The 20,143-nt window shown below is 33.3% G+C and overlaps 1 protein-coding gene across 1 annotated transcript in view; it reads left to right on the top strand.

Moving 5' to 3' along the window:
* Nucleotides 1-2,208: 2,208 nt before the first annotated feature.
* Nucleotides 2,209-20,143, top strand: part of LOC126882271 (CUE domain-containing protein 2) — a 119,015-nt gene continuing 101,080 nt past the window's right edge. Inside the window, exon 1 of the mRNA XM_050647111.1 lies at nt 2,209-2,361. The gene's annotated coding sequence lies outside the window, so the exon portion shown is untranslated. The remainder of the gene's footprint in view (nt 2,362-20,143) is intronic.

Raw genomic sequence — 20,143 nt, 5'->3', positions numbered from 1 at the left:
AGAAAGGATTCACTACTACCTTTCTACGAACGTAGGTTTGATGTGTGAAATTTTCTGCTGCCGGTTTACCTTCGAACCTGTCTCAGGATTTCGTCCTTTGTGATATCCCTGTCTATATCAAATATGTCCCCCTGGTCCTGACAGTCCCGGGCGTCCTCTATTACGTTTACCTCCGTGCTCGCCACGATTGTCTTCTTTAGGAGCTCGGCCTGTTCTTTCCATGCCACTTCGAGGTTTAGGTCCCGTTCCTAGTCTTCTTAGCGCTTTTGACGCCAATTTGACTCTTCCTCGTGTCTGCACTACTTTAGTTTAGCTTGAGGATTATTCTGCGTAGGATTTTCAACTTCCTTTCACGATCACCTTCTGCGTCACTACGTTCATACTCCTCCAGCGCGAGGTGAAGGTCCATACACATAAAGACGCCTCTCTAGTCTCGTGTCTCCATGTCTTCCCTCAATTTAGAAATAATTGCCAGTAGTGTCTTGATCCCTTTCCATTTCCGTCACCCCTTTCTCTACAGGGAACATAAAAATATTCTGACGATTTCCCCGGTTCTCTTTTTTCTGACTCTACCTTGTAATTGTGATCATAGAATTAAGTTGGAGGTATCTCTCCTGGGCTGTATGTACCTCCTGCACATACAACCAATTTCGGTTTTTCCTAATCAGGTCGTGGGACCTTGCCCCCTCACCTAAAAATCCAGGTTCCAAGACCACTACTAAGTCGCCTGCAGGTTTATTTCCTCTTCCCGGTTTAGCGGCCGTAGAGTAAAGTGATCATCTTCCAACTCGACTTTAGTGTCGTTAGTTTTTTCAAAGCATATTTCCCCTGAGTTCAGGACTGTTACGATCATTTGTATCTTTCTTTCACAAGTTATTGGGGAAAGAACTCTTCTTCTGTGTGGATCTTAATATAATTTACTATTCCCAACAAAAATAGGAAATTACTTTATTTATTTAAATTAAAATTAAATTAAAAAAAAATCACAAGTAATATTTTCTTATTTACTTTACATGCGCTAGGATTTGAAAAAAGTTTGATGTAAAGAAGGGGGGTCTAGCGCCTTTGTTTAGAGATTAGGTTGGCGCCTTTTTTGGGATTTGGGTTGGCGCCTTTTTTAGGAGCCAGTCCGGCCCTGCCCTCTGCCCTCTATCGCCGGTAAAGAAGTATAACTTCAAAAATTGAAAAATCTTTGTATGTTCTAGTCTTTGTTGTGCAAGATTTTAAAAAATTTTAATTTTTTAAAAAAAGTTTAGATTGCAAAATTATTATTCAAAATCTAGTAAGTCAATTTTAATGAAATTTGGTATACGGTTTTAGCACATTACAAAATTTTTCTAAGCGAATTAGGAAGGTTCTAAGTGTAACCTAAGTGATGGAAAATCATTGAATAAGGACAGGCTTGTTTTGCCCCCTTATTTTATATTTATTGCTATTTTGCAGCAAGGGTGATAAATTAAGACATTTTTAACAAATCGCATCTGGTATAAAATTTAAATATCTTTGTTTTATTCCTATACGACTTTGTTCCAAAATGAATCGTTTTAAAGTTATAAGCAAAAAAAGTAGAAAAAAAAACGAATATTTTTTAAATATTTTATTTTTTTTATTAATGTTCCGGCATATTTCAGAAGGAGCATAAATTAATTATTATTAACGAAGTTATCACCTAACTTTATCCGCAAAAATCTGAATGCCACCCAGTGGCGGTGCTAGGGTATAAGGCGCCTGCCTGCAACACTAGCATAGGCGCCCTTCGGTTTTTTAAATTGATATTTTTTATAGCACCAGCAGAACAAAAAGCTTAGTTTGGCGCCCCCTGAACAGGGGCGCCCGCCTGCAGTGCATCCCTTGCAGGCCTGTTATCACCGGCCCTGATGTCACCTCTCACATCCACCTAAAAACAGATCCTTACTGGTCTAATAGTATTTGATATTACGCTGACCCGGCTGACCTCATGTAAATGTAGTTGCCTATAAGTAGAATAGTAGGAGGTTTCCCATATTTCTCAGTTCAAGATCTTTTTACTTAGTTTCTAAAATGTCATTACGTTTTTTATTATGTATATTTTAAAACAAATTTGCTGATAATAGCTGTTCAAATAATTAAATCTTTGAGGAAATTTGTAATCCCAGATAAAAGCTGATTTTGACAGTTGTCTCTATAGGGCGCCCTCTGTAAATCTTGGGCTGAGACCAAACTAAACTTTTACCTGTTTTGTGTGGGTTTGTTGTGTTATTGATTGATTGGTATGTGAATTTGAGATTTATTTGAAGTGACCCCCTAAATTAGTAGTAATTCTTTCTGTGCAACTATCCCTTAATTAACGGGTTCGAATCGTTTTTACGGAGCTATTCCCAGGTGAGTTTTATTTATGAGTTTCAAAGGTCTATCCTTTAAATTTGACTTAACTGAAATAATAGATTGGGTGACCCTAAAGTTGCCCTAGTAACTCAGGTCAGATGCTAGAGTTTTTGTATGTAAATATTTTGGATTGAAATTGGTTCACACTTGTTTTTAGTGGGAATACGGACCAATCTGGACTTTCCGGTGTCTTCCAAACAGGGCCTTTTGCCGAAAATCGCCCAAATTGTAGAATAGTTTAATTTTGGAACTGCTTTATTGTTTAGTCTGTCTACATAGATAATAAGTAGAAGTATTAGTTATGATAATAATATGGCTTTTACAACTTATCCCACCAACTATTCTGGATTGTTATGTTAAAGCAAATATTATTTTAGAATGATTTATTTATTATTTAATGAACTATCATCAAAATTAACTAAATTTGTGATTACTAATATCTGCTTTATTCATTATTTAGTTACAAAGCTCAAAAGGTGTTGAAGGCCTAGGGCTGAAAATACAATTATTAATATAATATTACAAAACGCGAATCAAGTGAGGTGGCTTCTTGCCCAATCATGCTCCTTGTCTACTAAATTGACCTACTATTCTCCTCTATTCATCCCTGCTTGTTGCTTTTTCTTCCTAACCGATAATTCCCTCATTTCTGAGATTTTCCTGTCCACTGTCAAACCATCTCTGGCTGGCTCTTCCTTTCCTTCTTTTCGGGATTGGGTCCTGTTTTAGAATCATCTTTGGCATCCCCTTTCTGTCCATTCTCATTATGTGTCTCATTCATCTCACTCTCTGTGCCCTTATGAAGTGACTGATGCTTAGTTCATTATACATACAGTTTCCACTGTGTTTTTGCCTCCAAATATAGATCTGAGCATTTTTCTTTCCCAGCATTCCAATTTTTATGTATTTGTTTTTTTTTCATTGTCTATATTTCACTACCATGTGCCACTTACCCCATGTGGGCCTTATTACTGTTTTATATCCTTAGCTTTGTTTTTCTAGATACATATTTGGATTTCATCAGTGGTCTTAAGCTTCCTATCTTTTATTTCCCTTTGCCAATCTGGCATTCAGTACCCATTCTTCCTGACCTTTCTTGTCTATGATAACCCCCAGTAGACGGTCCCTGTTCTTTTTGCTCTCTATTTCCAAGTATCATGTATTGTGACTTTTTATTTCTATGTCAAAATGTTTTGTCTCCTTTTCTAATTGTTTCATACCATTTCTTAATTCTTTTCTTGTTTTTGTTAGAACAGTAAGATCATCAGCGAAGGCCAGACATTGATGCTCATTGTTGAAGATGGATCCGGTCGTTTTAAATTGGCTATTTCTGATTATTATTTCTTAATTTTAGGGTTTATAAAATTATGGTACTTATGTCTAACTGGGCCCTACAAATTGTATTAACTCTACCTACAGGGAAATAAGCTGTTAACTACCATGATTATGCCTATTAAAAATATGCATACAGAGAAATAACTTGATAACTACCAGTCATCCAGGGAAATAACTTAAAGTCCATTTGATTGAGTTATTTTTATATCGTGTTGAATCAGAGTTTGTACATAGCTTCAAGGTCTATTGTAGTTCTTCTGAGTATTTTTCACAACTCTTACACAAATAATTATTTTATATTCAAGTGTATTTTGAAAACAATGTTTTTAGTTTGTTACATATTCATTTTAAATACACATAGTTTCAAAAGATATGCATCACCTAAAAAAGTATGGTCATTTTCATAGTTGATTTTTCATGAACAGATTAACGCATTCCGCTATTTTTTTTATTTTAGATTTTTCTTTGGTATTTATACAGTTGTTAACTCCAACTTCTTTTTTGAACTTATACCGGTTGGAAGAAAAAAAAAATGTTTTTCTTATGTTAAGTTTAAGATATCCTGTAGGGAGGACGAGGTATAAGTATGAGTATACATTGAAATGGTACTGTAGTCTTATGTTTTGTGAACATTGTGTTTTTTGACTGTCCCTGTTATTTTTAGAAACAAAGAAAATATTTTTTTCTGACATCTATTTTATTGCAATCTATTTTACAAAAAATAATAAACAATACATGTGAGTGTTAAGAGTGTGACACAGTCAGTATTCACCCAGTGGTGAATACCTAAAAGAGTACAATAATGATTGAATTAGTACATTTATTAATAAATTAATTGAATTAACTTGAATAGTACAATAGCAATAAGTGGGGATGATTAGTTAGTGTTGAGGTCAAGAGTGTCTGTTCTTTTTAGTCTTCTGTTCTGTAGGGGTGTCAGGAGATTGGTGACCAATATGTTTGGGTGAACCTGTAGTCTATTGTGGTACTTGGAGCACAGAGAAACAATTTCTTCTTTGACGGTTTGGACTTGGAGATCCCTATGTATATTATCGTTGGAAATGTACCAAGGAGCTTGGCACCGTTGCCTTAGAACTTTTGATTGAAAGCACTGTATCTTGAGTAAATTTGTTTCACTGGCAGTTCCCCAGATTTGGATGCCATACGTCCAGATGGGTTTCAGTACACATTTGTAGATCAGAAGTTTATTGTCTAGACTTAGGCGTGATTTTTGATTCATGAACCAGTACATCTTTCTATAAACGAGTCCCAGTTGCAGTCGTTTGTTCCAAATATACTTTTCCATGTTAGGCGGCTGTCTAGGTAAATCCTAAAAGTCATGTGTTGTTAAAGGTTACAGCTGGATTGATCCCCTTCCTTAGTGTAAACGTAATGTGTGTTGACTTGGAGCTATTAACTTTGACTCTTCACAGTTTAAACCATATTTCATGTCTATTTAAGTGACTTTGTAGTATCTGTGAAGCTAGGGTCGGATTTTCGTGGCAAGCCATTAGGACAGTGTCATCAGCATATGTTGCAATTGTTGTACAATCTGAAGTTAGTATATCTGCTGTGAACAGGAGGTACAGTGTGGGTCCAAAACACATATTATAGAGAAGATCCGTCTAGTTTCTTTGTTATTCAAATATAGCCTTATTCTCTAAGAATATGGATGTAGTAATAGTGTTGCTGAACAGGTAAATGTCATTGTATACCGGGTGTAACAATAATACTGTGTTTTTTCCTGAAAGTTCGTAAGACCCTGTGGAATATTCTAGCATTTAAAAAATATTGAAATTAAAACTCAGTTGTAGCCCTAGCCTCTCTTAACATTCTGCTTTTTGACTCATTCACTTATGTTTGATAATGAAAAAGTTAGGTACTTTGACAAGTAGCCATGTTCTTCATCAATATAGGGTGTTTCTAAATAAGTGCGACAAACTTTAAGGGGTAATTCTGCATGAAAAAATAATGACTGTTTGATTTATAAACATATGTCTGCAAATGCTTCGTTTCCGAGATACCGGGTGTTGAATTTTTTCTTACGAACTGACGATTTATTTATTGCTCTAAAACTGGTTGAGATATGCAAATGAAATTTGGTGGGTTTTAAGAGGCAGTCATTGCGCATTTTTTGACGTACAATTATGTATTTTATATTCATCATTGGCGTGCATACGGGTCATATTACCTGTATGCACGCCAATGGCGAATATAAAATTTTTAGTTGTATGTCAAAAAATGTGAGATAACTACCTCTTAAAACCTACTAAATTTCATTTGCATATCTCAACCTGTTTTAGAGCAATAAATAAATCGTCAGTTTGTAAGAAAAAATTCAACATCCCGTATCTCGGACGCATTTATACGCATATAACGAAGCATTTGCGGACATATGTTATAAAGCAAACTGTCATTATTTTTTAATGCGGAATTAACCCTTAAAGTTTGTCGCACTTATTTACAAACACCATGTATTGATGAAGAACATGGCTAGTTGTCAAAGTACCTAACTTTTTTATTATCCAACATAAGTGAATGAGTCAAACAGCAGAATGTTAAGAAAGGCTAAGGCTACAATTGCGTTTTAATTTCAATATTTTTTAAATTCTAGAATATTCCACAGGGTGTTACGAACTTTCAGGAAAAAACACAGTATTATTGTTACACCCAGCATACAATGACATTTACATGTTCAGCAACACTATTACTACATCCATATTCTCAGAGAATAAGGCTATAACATATTAAAAAAATCGGACAACAGGTTTAGGAGATTCGGGACGTCAAAAATGACCCATTTTTAAGGTGTCCCATTTTTTTGGCCACAACAGGTTTAGGAGATTCGGGACGTCAAAAATGACCTGTTTTTAAGGTGTCCCATTTTTTTGGCCAGGAGTGTATTAGAGAAACTAAAAAAATTAAATGTTCACAAAATATGAGACTACAACATTATTTCGATGTATACCCCCATTTTTACCATTTCCTCCCTACAGGGTGCCTCAAACTTTTGTTTCGGTTAAAAACATGTTAAAGAATAAAGTCGTATATTTTATTTGTTTCTAAAGATATCAGGGACATTCAAAAAACAAAATGTTCACAAAACATAAGACTACAATACGATTTCAATGTATACTCACTCTTCTACCTTGTTCTATAAACTTAACATGAAAAAAACATTCTTTTCTTCCACCCGGTATAAGTACAAAAAGAAGTTTGAGTAAACATTTGCCCGAGTGTGTAAATACCAAAGGAAAATATAAAATAATAATAAAAATTAGCAGAATCCGTTCATCTGCTCATGAAAAAATCAACTATGAAAGTGAGCATAATTTTAAGCGATGAATAATTTTGAAACTATGTTTATATAAATATAATATGTATATCTATAAATATATTCATATTAAAATATTTCTGGTTTCCAAAGTTTAGTATCTATTTATTTCATTTCTTATTACCATACTTATAGAGCAGGCTGTATCGTCGCCCCCGTGAGGTAAATTATTCCGATTCAATTTCTTTGCACAAACTTACTCAAAAAGAGGTCCTTATAACAAATCCACAGGGTGCCAGGCCGTACCGTGGTCGAAAAATTGTTTAAACAATTTTTTTTAAACAAATTCAAAAAATCAATTTGTTCACTTTGGACACATTTTTTTAGATTCTTTGTGTCATTATGAGCAGAAAAAGGTCTCTTGTGATTTTTCTCTAAAATTGATAGTTATCGAGTTATATGTGATTTAAAACCCGTCATTGGTCGCTAGGTCGGTTGTTACGCGAGTGGTCGCGCGTGAGATTTTCTCTCACATATCCAACTTTTGCCTTTGTTTACAAAATTTTACAAAAAAGATGAGGTTTCATCAACGATAAAGCCATTTGCTTTAAAAAGACACGACGTTTTTCTGTTTTATTATTATTATCTTTATATAAAATGTGACTATTGATGCCGCCTATATTTAACATTGAAAAATATATGGTAAGTGACCATCTACAACTAACCCGTGAAAGAGAATATAGGATTTTCATATCATCGACCACATCCATGGCGCCTTTTATTAGGTACATCATAAAAGGCTATTATTTTAGGTTTGAAGGGGAAAAATAAAATTAATTTTTATACACAGTTGGTGACGCCGGTGCGGTGGTCGCTTGATCAGAGAATCTCTCACATGAAGCGCACTGACTGCACAATATGGTGATACTAATTAAACTGAGTCACTATCTGAGCGGACGAGTCTATTAGATTGTCGAGGGAGGATAGTTAGGAGACTAGAAGGAACTACAAAGCGTATAATTTCCCAGAAAAAAAGTTGTGCGCAATTTTCTGAAACCGTGAGAGAAAATCTCATATAGCGAACACTGGCGGGTTAAAATTTAAAAAATGCGAAAATGGCCATTTTCAATACTTAATAACTCGGTTAAAATTATTATTATGAAAGTCAGAAAGTAACTAAATCAAAGTTTAAAGCCCGCTCTACATGATCCTGAAGAAATTTGTGTCATTAATTTATTATTAAGTTGTTATTTTTAATTATTAACAATGAGCGGCTAAGAGCGTATTGAGGCTGCCGTCGATGTGAGTGCGAGTAAGGTGCACCTTTCCTGCAGTTGACGGCCTCCTCAATACGCTCTGAGCCGCTTATTGTTAACAATTAAAAATAACAACTTAGTAATAAATTAATGACACAAATCCCTTTAGTATCATGTAAGGGGGCTTTAAACTTTAATTTAGTCATTTCTGATTTTCATAATAATAATTTTTAACTGAGTTATTAAGTCTTGAAAATGGCCATTTTCGCATTTTTTTAATTATAAATCGCATATAGGTAACTCGACAACTTATCAATTTTAGCGAAAAATCACAAGAGACCTTTTTTGCTGATAATGACCCAAAGAATATAAAGAAAATTTGTCCAAAGTGAAAAATTTTTTTTTTGAATTTGTTTAAAAAAAATTGTTTAAACAGTTTTCTGATCGCGGCACCTCCCGGCATCCTGTGGATTTGTTATAAGGACCCCTTTTTGAGTAAGTTTGTGCAAAAAAATCGAATCGGAATAATTTACTTAACGGGGGCGACGATACAGTCTGCTCTATTAATTAGTAAACCCAGAAACCATAATTATTGCAAATTATTATAATTATTACAAATTATTATAGTAGTTTTCATGTTATTATGTTTTGAAGCGTTTTTCACTCTCCTGTATAAAATTAGCAAAATTGTGATTATCATGTTTTCTCCTGGATCCTTCAATCCTAAGTTAAATAGTGTAGGAAACAGAGATTGAACCTCGCAAAATGGACACAGGTCCGGTTTTATTTTTTTTCTGGTATATCAAGGGGTGCTTATTATAAGACTAATTTTTTCTTAAAAAGTTTCGTCCCGGAACCCCCTTTTTCATCCCTTTAAAGGGGGTAATTTGTGGTTTTTGCGAAACGTAGCCCTTCCTGTACGTTTTGCAAAAAATTTACTTTATAGTAAAATGAAGAGGACTATATTTCCTATTATTTATTTCCCGACAGCATATGCCCATCCCTTTAGTGGGGGTGACGCCCCGAAGTTGACAAGTTTTTAAAAAAGATGTTTTAAAAAAAATATTTTTCCCTAACTGTAATGGAAATCAAGAAGAAACCCTGCGGCAATTAATCACAAATAAGTGGCTGATTTTTCGGTATAGGTTTCATTTAAGGGTAATTGCCTATTTTTGAAGTTATACTTCTTTACGCGCGATGAGGGTGAATTTTTATATGTTAAAACCAGGCGCATACGCATCACCCAGGCGCATACGCGCATTATAACTTTGTTCTAATTGGATGTTCAAATGACATGTCAAAAATTATCCAATATGGCAGCTGTAGGACAGCTGTGGTTTGGAGGAAAAGGTAAAGGTAAACAAATGTATAATATATTAGTTTTATTGTTGTGAGGACAGAAACAAAAAAGTTTATAATATTGTAGTGACTTTTAAATAGTTTTTAAAAGCAACAGGTACGTAATAATTGTTAATGTATCATGGGTATAAACCTACCTGTTTGATCTGCCAAAATACATAGTATGTAATAATGTAATACTTTTATTTATATAATTTGATTACCATCAATATTCACCTAATATATTGTTTTCTTACTATATGTTTTGTTGTATTTTTTTTCAATTCTAAAGTCCACTTTACATCAACAATAATTGAATAAGAAATTGACAACAAGTTATTCAAGGTCAAATTTGGCTTATACAAAACACAATTCTACATCCAATTTTGCCGTGAATAAAAAGAAAATAAAGAAATTTGACAAAATAAAACATATCCAATTGTTCTATTTCATCAAATTCCTTCATTTTCTTTTACAAACCATACATTTTGTACTCGTCAAATTTGGCCTTGCATAACTTTGTCAATTTCTTGTTCAATTTATTGTTGATGTAAAGTGCTCATTTCAATTCAAAATTAAAATAATTTGATCAATTTTCAAAATATCACAAGTTTAATGACGTTCTACACCTTCGGCAAAGAATTAAGGATTTGCATGAAATTTTAGTATGTTATAGTTTACTTCAAAAAACTTGATTTTTAAAAAAATGTTTTACCGTGCCGTTTAATTACTATTAAGGGTCAAAGTTAAGTTTTAACATGAGCTCTTATGGGAATTCTTAAAAAGTTAATAACGTTTGACCCAAATTTACGATTTTTAATTATTTGTGCTTAAATTAAAGGTATTTTTGTAAGGAATAACATATTAAAAAATGAGGATTGTTTACCGTACCATTATTAAATAAAAGTGAAATTACTGTTTCGAAATTTAACAAAGTTCGTAGTAGTGAGATCAGCTGCACTCATAATTATATCCGAAACGTACGTGTCAATCACATGACATCGGTGGTCTAGTTGTTGAGCGTTCGGTCAGAGTTCGAAACGTCCCGGGTTCCAATCCTCTGCGATTAATTTTTTTTTAGTTGTTTTAATAAAAATTTTTTGAAAGTGGTAGATAAGAAAGTTAGTTTAATATTTAAATAGAATACAATTACTTCGTTAAAATTATATACAGTCGGAAAAATGAAAGAATACCCATGACCGAACATATAAAACACGCTGTATTTTCTTGTCACCGCGTCACACAAAAAATTGGCCAGCGCAAGTACATGTAATAATTATTGTTACATGTACTTGCACTGGACAATTTTCTTTGTGACACGGTGACAGGAAAATACAGCATGTTTTATATGTTCGTTCATGGGTATTCTTTCATTTTTCCGACTGTAATAGAAGTATAACTTCTTACGTGCGTACAAAGTACACACACATTCTTTTTTAATTACAGGGTGTTACATTTTAAAAAAACCCCTTTTTATACCATCCGAACCGTTTATGCTAGAGTAAAAAAACTTTTAGCAATTAGCCATGTACTGGTGTTATTTACAAATTTGTATAATGTATCTTCATTTTTCCCCGGAACCACAAAAAAAAGGAGAATTAATAAAGTGATTTTCTTGGAATCCTTCACACACCATGGCCTTTATTAAAATGCTTCATATATAATTTTGTGCACGTTCTTATTACCCATGCATGGACACCAAAAGCGATTTCTTGATGCAACCCCTGTAGCCAAGAAAAAAAATAAAATGGGCGGTTGAAAAAAAAATTTTTGCTTGTTGACCCATATGGGCATATGCTCCATCAATAGGGGTTTTGATAAATATATATGGTTATTGCAACATCCCTGCGTAAACTACCCCTATCCTTGAATAAAATTCCTATACAGAATAAAAGACCACTATTTTCTCTACAAATAAGGTCATATGCATTTTTTTCGTATAAGCAATCGTTACGGCACAGTGGCGCCGTAAACCCCAGAAATGCTTTGGCGGGCTCCAGTTTTTTTTTCGTCACCTATTCATTTTATTAATAACGTACTTATGGAAAATAAAAGAAAACACTGTCTGCTACATAGTGGTGGCCCAAAATCAATTTTTGATTATTTTCTTTATTGATTCTCCTTTTTTTGAGGTGGTTCAGGGGAAAATATGGGGTGCATTATACAAAATTTGTAAATAATACTTATACATGGGTAATCGCTGAAAGTTTTGTTACTCTAGCATAAGCGGTTCAGATGGTATATAAAGGGGTTTTTTTAAAATGTAACACCCTGTAATTAAAAAATGGGCAATTGCGCTTAAATGAAACCTATACCAAAAAATCAACCACTTATTTGTGATTAATTGCCATAGGGTTTCTTCTTGATTTCCATTTCAGTTAGGGAAAAATAATTTTTTTTAAAAACATCTTTTTTAAAAAATTATCAACTTCGGGGCGCCACCCCCGCTAAACGGTGGGTGATAGACATACAGGGTGTCCCGGAAAATAGTGCGTTCCTTTAAGGTATGGATAGAATACACAATTTATAACAAAAAAGTCCCATACCATTTTTTTCTAAAGTTAACCGTTTCCAAAAAAAGATTACATTGGTTTCCATATACCTGAATTTTAATCTTCAGAAAACTAAATAATCTGGCAACATGTTACGCACTGGTGAATAAGAACTCGTTTGTGTCTTACAGTATTTAAAATAATCCAACCTAATACTTACTATTTTTGTTTACTATAATTTTTTTAAAATGTAGTTGAAATATGGCATAATTTTAAACGAATTATACTTACATATTTTAAGATGAAAACACATGTTTTAAATGAACCACCACTTTGGCGAACACATGAATTCATAGAGTAACATGCACTCATACGACGAGAAATTCCAGCAAAACATTTTGAAAGAATTTTAGTAGGTATTATGCCTCTCCATTTATTGATCTGCCATAAATAAACAACATAATATCATAATATTACTCATGAACACACGATTCAAAAACATTTTCGGCGTTGACACTAAACAGGATTCTTCCAAATTATCTGTTTACTAAACATGGGACTATTTACGTTTAGATTTTTGTACTTTACAGAGTTGCCAGATTTGAATTTGCGTTCCAAAATGTTATAAGAGTTTTTTGTTCTACATGGTGCCTTCTACCTATACCTTTAAGGAACGCACTATTTTCCGGGACACCCTGTATATGCTATCGGGAAATAAATAGAAGGAAATATTTATTTATTTATTTATTTATTTCAACGGTAGAACCCTTTACAAACGAATACAAAAAATATAGTAAAAGTAAAGATCATGTACAAAAAACATCAAAAATCAACGAATAAAAGACAATTAAACAATAAAATTTGTAAAATAACACAGTATATCCAATCACAGAAGATGAAAAATATCACATATTTAAATCATTAAACTCCCAAGCTGCCTTTTGAAGACATTAATGCTTGGACAGAATGGATCAAGTAGCATGTCATTGCATAAGCTGAGCATTCTCGACAAGGGAAAATGACGAGCATGCTCAGTCCTATGAAAAGGAATATAAAAGAGTGCAGTGTGTCGAGTTCTATGTATTGTGTTTAAGTAGACATTATCCAATAACGAGGGACAATTAATAGCATTGTTTAGAATTTTAAATAGAAACAACATATCCGCTATCAACCTGCGGTTCTTCAGTGTAGCAACATTAAATTGAGACATTATTCCAGAATAATCTATGACGAAATTTTCAGTATTTCTTATATTAGTATGTGCTTTATAAGCTAAAGATCTTAGAAACTTCCGTTGAACGCTCTCCAATCCATCAATGTAAACTTGATGAAATGGAGACCAAACAACAGAGCAGTATTCAAGTCCTGAGCGCACTAGAGAGCAGTACAGTAATTTGAATACAGTAGGTGAGAGATCATGACTGTTGCGATAAATAAAACCAAGATTGCGAAATCCTGTTTCCTTAATTTTAAGATAATGGCTTCTAAATGTCAATGCACAATCCAATAATACACCCAAATCTTTAATCTCAGTAACTGAATCCAAGAGTACATCATTAAGTACATATCTATTAGCTGTTAGATTATTTATACGACCAAATGAAATACAAGAACATTTAGTCGGATTTAGGCTTAAACCATTTTGTTTCGACCATAAACATATATTATTAACATCATCTTGCAGAAGATCTCTATCTGATATATCATGTATGTAACGAAATAACTTAAGATCATCAGCAAATAGTAGAAATTGTGAGTTTTCGATCGCCTTACCAATATCGTTAATGAACAAGTTAAAGAGCAAGGGACCACTATGAGACCCTTGTGGGACACCAGAACAACAATGGAATTCTTTAGAAACAATTGTTGATACGAACTTGTTGTGTACGTCCCCAATTAACAATGGGTTCACCAAAGCCAGACGCATGAAGTCTACGAACCAACAGGTTATGATTAACCCTGTCAAATGCCTTTGAGATATCAGTATAAATGCTGTCGACCTGAATCTTATTCTCAAATGCACCCAACAAGTATTGTTGGTAGTTGACAAAGTTTGTTACAGTTGACTTTCCGTTAGAAAAACCATGTTGCTCATCAATAATTATGTTTCGGCAAGCCCAGGTAAGATTTATCGATACCAATTTATCTAGAAGTTTTGGGATTGCTGATTGAATAGTTATAACTCTATAATTATTTACACACTCACGATTGCCAGATTTATAGATAGGTGTAAGAAAACTATTTTTCCAATAATGTGAAAATATAGATGATGACAATGATAAATTGAAAATTTGTTGTAAAGGTTTACAAAGGGAGAACATACAGTTCTTAATAAGTGCTGCAGGTATATCATCAGGCCCTGAAGAATATGTAGTTTTTAAACTTATAATTCCCTCAAAAACATCTGTCAGACTAAATTCCAGAGTTTGGATATCTACACTGTACTCTAATTCAAAGTTAGGTAAATTATACTCACTATCATTATATGTACCCGAAAAATAATTGGCAAATAGATTGACTATTTCCTCACCACACTGAGCTATTACATCCCCACCGTCATTAGACATTACATTAGGATAAGCGTTAGACCCACGTGTAGCATTAACATGTCTTCAAAAATAGAGGGGATTGCTTGAAAGATTTGCTTGAATATTCTATAAATAGTTTTTATAACATACTGCTTGTAATGATTTACATCTTTCCCTTAACACTGAAAATTCCTCATGTGAGTTGCCTGACGCTTTAAAATTCCGGTGAGCTATTTTTTTCTGTATGACAAGTTCAATCAATTATCGTGAAAACCAAACTGAAAAGTTCAACGATTTAAACCGATTGACAGGAACAAACATACTGATGGCGTCATATAAAATATGGTAAAAATTTTCTATGCAGCAATTAATATCTGATACATCTAATACATCGTTCCAAGGATTTGATGCTAAATGTTCATTTAAAACCTGATAATTATATTTTTTAAAATCATGATAAAAGACATCATATTTAAGAAACAAATTTAAATTAGCTCCAGGTAACAATATAGTATAAGCTGAATGATGTTGAGAAGTATTCAATAGAATATCAGTAGAAATCGACACAACTGCATTCCTCTGCGTACAAAAAACTAGATCTAAAAATTTATTATTAAGGTTAGGCAAAGTATTTACTTGTGACGTATTAAGAAAATTATAGCAAGTACAAATAATATTTGCTGGATAGTGTTGCGGACACTCAACTGTTACACCATCACTAAGATTATACCAGGATGCCTCAGGTAGGTTGTAGTCACCACAAATACAGAACTCACAGTCACTGAATCTATCTGCTAAGTCCAATATACAGGTGGAATGCTCCTCATATAATGACCCAGATGACCGTGGAGGAAAGTACACATCACCAATGATTAACTTTCTAGTAGCACACATGACCTGTGCAAATACATGTTCCACAGAGGAATCGATAGGCTTAATCATCATTGAATGAAGGCGCTTATGGATAGCAATAAGAACACCACCACCACGAGTCTTCGAACTAGTTTTAGTGTCTCTGTCGTGCCTATACACATTAAAGTCACTCAATCCCAATTCAGCATCTAAGATTTTAGAAGTAAGCCATGTTTCAATGATAATAATGATCTCATAACTAGAAAGAACCGCAGCATGTCTGAAATTTTGAAGTTTGGTGCACATACCCCCAGCATTCTGAAAATATAATCTTAATGATCGTTTTTTGAATTATTGAATTTCTTGACGATTCTGGGCACCCCATTAAAGAACTTCATCCTCAAGTCCTCTTCACCCTGTGTTTTCCTGTGTTCCAATTCCTGATAAACTGCCTTCACTTTTTCACGTTGCAATAGGGTAAGATCAGCTCCAATTCGCAGATTTGAACCCATTAAGGCTCTGCGCTGTTTTAAACAAGAGATAACAAGGGCTGAATCATTGAATGCGACTTTTAAAGGTCTTGTTTTATCCGCTAGTCGACCAAGACGAAAGGCTTTATAGGTGCGGTTTTCAGGTACATTGTATATAATAATATTTTTGGCTCTCCGGCTCCTGTCTTCTATCTCCTCAAAAACTGCATCAGTGTTTAGTGTTGGGGAAGATTTTAATTCCTGAATCTCCTTTTTAAGACTAACTACCTCTTGTTGAAGTTCCTGGACAATCCTGACCACCATGGGCGCTGATTTAAATGCATTACGACACTCAACACAAAGATAGAGAAGGTTTCTTTTTTGTAGAACCACAGCCCTTGTTTCTCAGCTAGAGAGGCCTGAGCAACCCTCTGACAAGTGAAACACTACACGGCAGCAGTCACAGTATAAGGGTTTATCTTCCCTTCAATGGAATATTTGCATTTAGTACACAGTTCTGAAGGCATGGTTATCCTCACTTTTGAATTTTAATTTAATGCAGAAATGACTATTAACAGCTAAATTTTATGTGTAAAATATAAATATAGTCCTCTTCATTTTACTATTAAGCAAATTTTTTGCAAAACGTACAGGAAGGGCTACGTTTCGAAAAAACCACAATTTACCCCCTTAAGAGGGATGGAAAGGGGGGTTCCGGGCAGAAATTTTTAAAAAACAGTTAGTCTCATAATAAGAACCCCTTGATATACCAGAAAAAAAAATAAAACCGGACTTGTGTCCATTTTGCGAGGTCCAACCTCTGATTCCTACACTAAAAGAGCACTGTTGATAACGGATCTCCTTATCTAAAACCTCTGTTCAATTCAAATTCCTCTGATGAGAATCCTCTCCATACATGATTTCGTGTGTTATTCAAGAAAGTAATTCTTACTAACCTAATTTTATGGATATGCCCAAGGAGCTCAGTGCATCATACATTTAGTTCCTTCTTGTCCTATCATAATATGCTTGTTTAAAATCTAGGAACAATGCATGAAGGGATATCTTATGTTCATAGCAGGTAGTCTCGATTTCTTTTAGTGTAAAAATCTGATGTATTACTGATCTATTAACTCTAAAACCGAAATAATATTCACCAAATTTATCTTCAGTGAAACTGTCGAATCTCTCTCTCGTTGAGTCTAATCTAGGCCAAGAACCGAAGCTTTTCACCTAGCAATTTTTACAGAATGGATCGATTTCCTTGAAAATTTGAGAATAAGTAGTGGATAGTTTAAGGATCAAAATCTATATAATGCCGAAAGGCGCTTTTACCATGGGGGTGGTTGCCACCCCATCTCGGGGGTGGACATTTTTGATTATATTTTGACCGCACAAGTTGGTAAAACCATTCATTGTAAGCAAAAAATGTTCTATACATTTTTTTGATAAAATTAATAGTTTTCGATTTATTCGCTATCGAAAGTGTTAGTTTTATATAAAAAAAAATCAATGTTTTTCAATATACTCATTTACGATTCACTAAATTTTTGCCGTAGAAAAAATTTTTTCAAACCAATTCTTGGGAATTAAATAACCTACAATTTTATATTCAAACATTTTTTCGTATCTCTGATGCTAATCTTTATATTCTGAAGAAAATGGGATTTTTACCAAACTACAAAAATTCGTTATTCGCTTTTAACTCCAGTTTTTTTAAAAGTAGTCATTCTAAGCCAGTCAAACTTCTAGAATCTATTACTTACTTACTTAAGCCGTCCTCTTGTACCTTACGGTGTCGAGGTAGAATCTATTAATAATACCTAAATAAATAAGAATGAATAAGGCCAATGACTAAAAACACCGCTTACTTACATTATTATGCTTCCAATTGGTTCCCCCTTTTTGTTTTTCAAAAAAATATATTGATTTTTTAACCGTAACTTTTTTATTTTTTACTTTAGAAAGTTTGGTAAAAAAGAATTTTGTAGATTTTTACCAGATCTATAAGCCTATTAATATTAAATATTTTTAAAATCCCCAGTCGCAAAAATAGGTGACTTTGAAAGGGTTGGTAAAGGTGATTTTTGCATGTTATTACAAGTTTTAATTGTCAATAGCTCACTCAATTTTTGCCGTAGAAAATTTTTTTGCAAACCAGGTTCTTGGGAACTAAATAAACTACAATTTCATATTTAAACATTTTTTCTTATCTCTGATGCTAGGCTTGCTATTCTGAAGAAAAGGCCATTTTTTCCAAACTACAAAAATTCGTTATTCGCTTTTAACTTAATTTTTTTTAACTAATCATTCTAAGCCGATCAAACTTCTGGAACCTATTAATAATACATAAATAAAAAAGACCAAATAAGGTCAATGACTAATTTTAATTAGGGTGATTATTAGGGGGTTGCTTCCAAACACTTTTTCGCTGAAAATAATAGGGACTGATATTCTTTTCATTAGAAGTCACTTAATTTTTGAGCTAGAGGCTTTTTTTATTTCTGGAGATAGATATTTTTAAATACATTTAAATTAGTTAGAACAAGTTGTCCTCGAAAAATGCATGGTTTTCCTAACTTTTGACTTTAAAACTACAATATCTAGCATTTGACGAAGAAGAGCCAACATATAATAAAGTATTCGCGGTGTGCAAGTACTTGGAAAGGGAAACGAGAAACGACCGTGCGCGAGTCGCGTAGAAATATTGCAACTATCTTAAATAATTCATATTGTCAATTGAAATTGTCAAATTGACGTATATTTCATACCTTCTGTCATTGCCGCAGAAAAATTATATATTGCTCCACAATATTGATATGATATGCAATTATTATATAAAGGTAAATTTAATTAATTGTATTTTGCTTGCAGTACTGCATTTTAATAACTGATTTTATTTACTACATACAATTGTTTACGTTTGCTAAACATAACCTGCATCTTATTTTTTCTTCTTATTATTTTTTTGGACTATGGCCTTGACAATTATCCTGCAACCAGGACTAATATAATTGGCCAATATAATTAAAAGTGCGAATAAAAGTACAGAGCGTAGAAATAGAGGTCGCTTTGCCGAACTTGCACGGTCCCAATAGCTCGATTACTATTGGTCTTAAAGAAAATAAAAAAAAACAGTTTTGTTTATTTTTTCAAAACTTTTAAAAACATTGATTTTTTCGATATAAAACTAACACTCTCGAAAGCGAATAAGTCGAAAACTATCAATTTTATCAAAAAAATGTATAGAACGTTTTTTGCTTAGAATCAAAGTTTTTACCAATTTTTGCGATTAAAATATAATAAAAAATTTCCACCCCCGAGATGGGGTGCCGTTCGGCATGATATAGATTTTGATCCTTGGACTATCCACTACTTATTCTCAAATTTTCAGTAGTAATTGCACAAGAGCTCTAAAATTATCGAATTTTTCCCAAGTGACACTTTGACAGTTTTAATTTCACGACCCGAAAGGGAGTGAAATTATGTCAAAGTGGCACGAGGGAAACAATTCGATACATAATAATTTCAGAGATCGAGTGCAATTTGCTGCGATTATTTAATGAATAAAACTGTTGAAAACCAAAATTTTATTGTAATTTATTTATGTAAGTACAAATTACTACAGTTAAACACACAGTTGTTATAAATATTTGACGGTTGAAAGTCATCACTTTTATAATTTTTAAAACATTAATTGTCATTAATGTCACTGAATGTATTTTTTCGTAGCAACGAAGGGCATCTGACGTAATATACTTGACGACGGGATATTACCAAAAATTATCGGCTATAATATCACAAGAGAGTGAGAATAAATTGAAAATAATGCGACAGTTTTTCGAAAATTTGTTGTCTGGCAATAGATACGAGAGCCCGCAGGGCTCGAGTGGCTATTGCCCAATGACAACAAATTTGAGTAAAAATGAAGTATTATTTTCTTATTTATTCTTACTGTCGTGTGATATTCGTAAGATTATTTTTTAATACGTATATTATGGATGTTTTCTTAAATGTGACAGTTGTCAAAACTAGGAAACTGGTTGCCATTAAACAAAAAAAATCTACTTAAAAAAATTCTATCGGTAATTTTCTACAGTAGATAATTCTCAGTAGTAATTGCACAAGAGCTCTGAAATTATTGAATTTTTCCCGAGTGACACTTTGACAGTTAAGGCAAGTGAAATTATGTCAAAGTGTCACGAGAGCAAAAATTCTATATTAATTTCAGAGT

The sequence above is a fragment of the Diabrotica virgifera genome, chromosome 3, assembly GCF_917563875.1.
Source record: "Diabrotica virgifera virgifera chromosome 3, PGI_DIABVI_V3a".
Classification (NCBI taxonomy): Eukaryota; Metazoa; Arthropoda; class Insecta; order Coleoptera; family Chrysomelidae; genus Diabrotica; species Diabrotica virgifera.
Note: the sequence above shows the minus strand (reverse complement) of the source record. Positions and strands in the feature narration are given on the sequence as shown.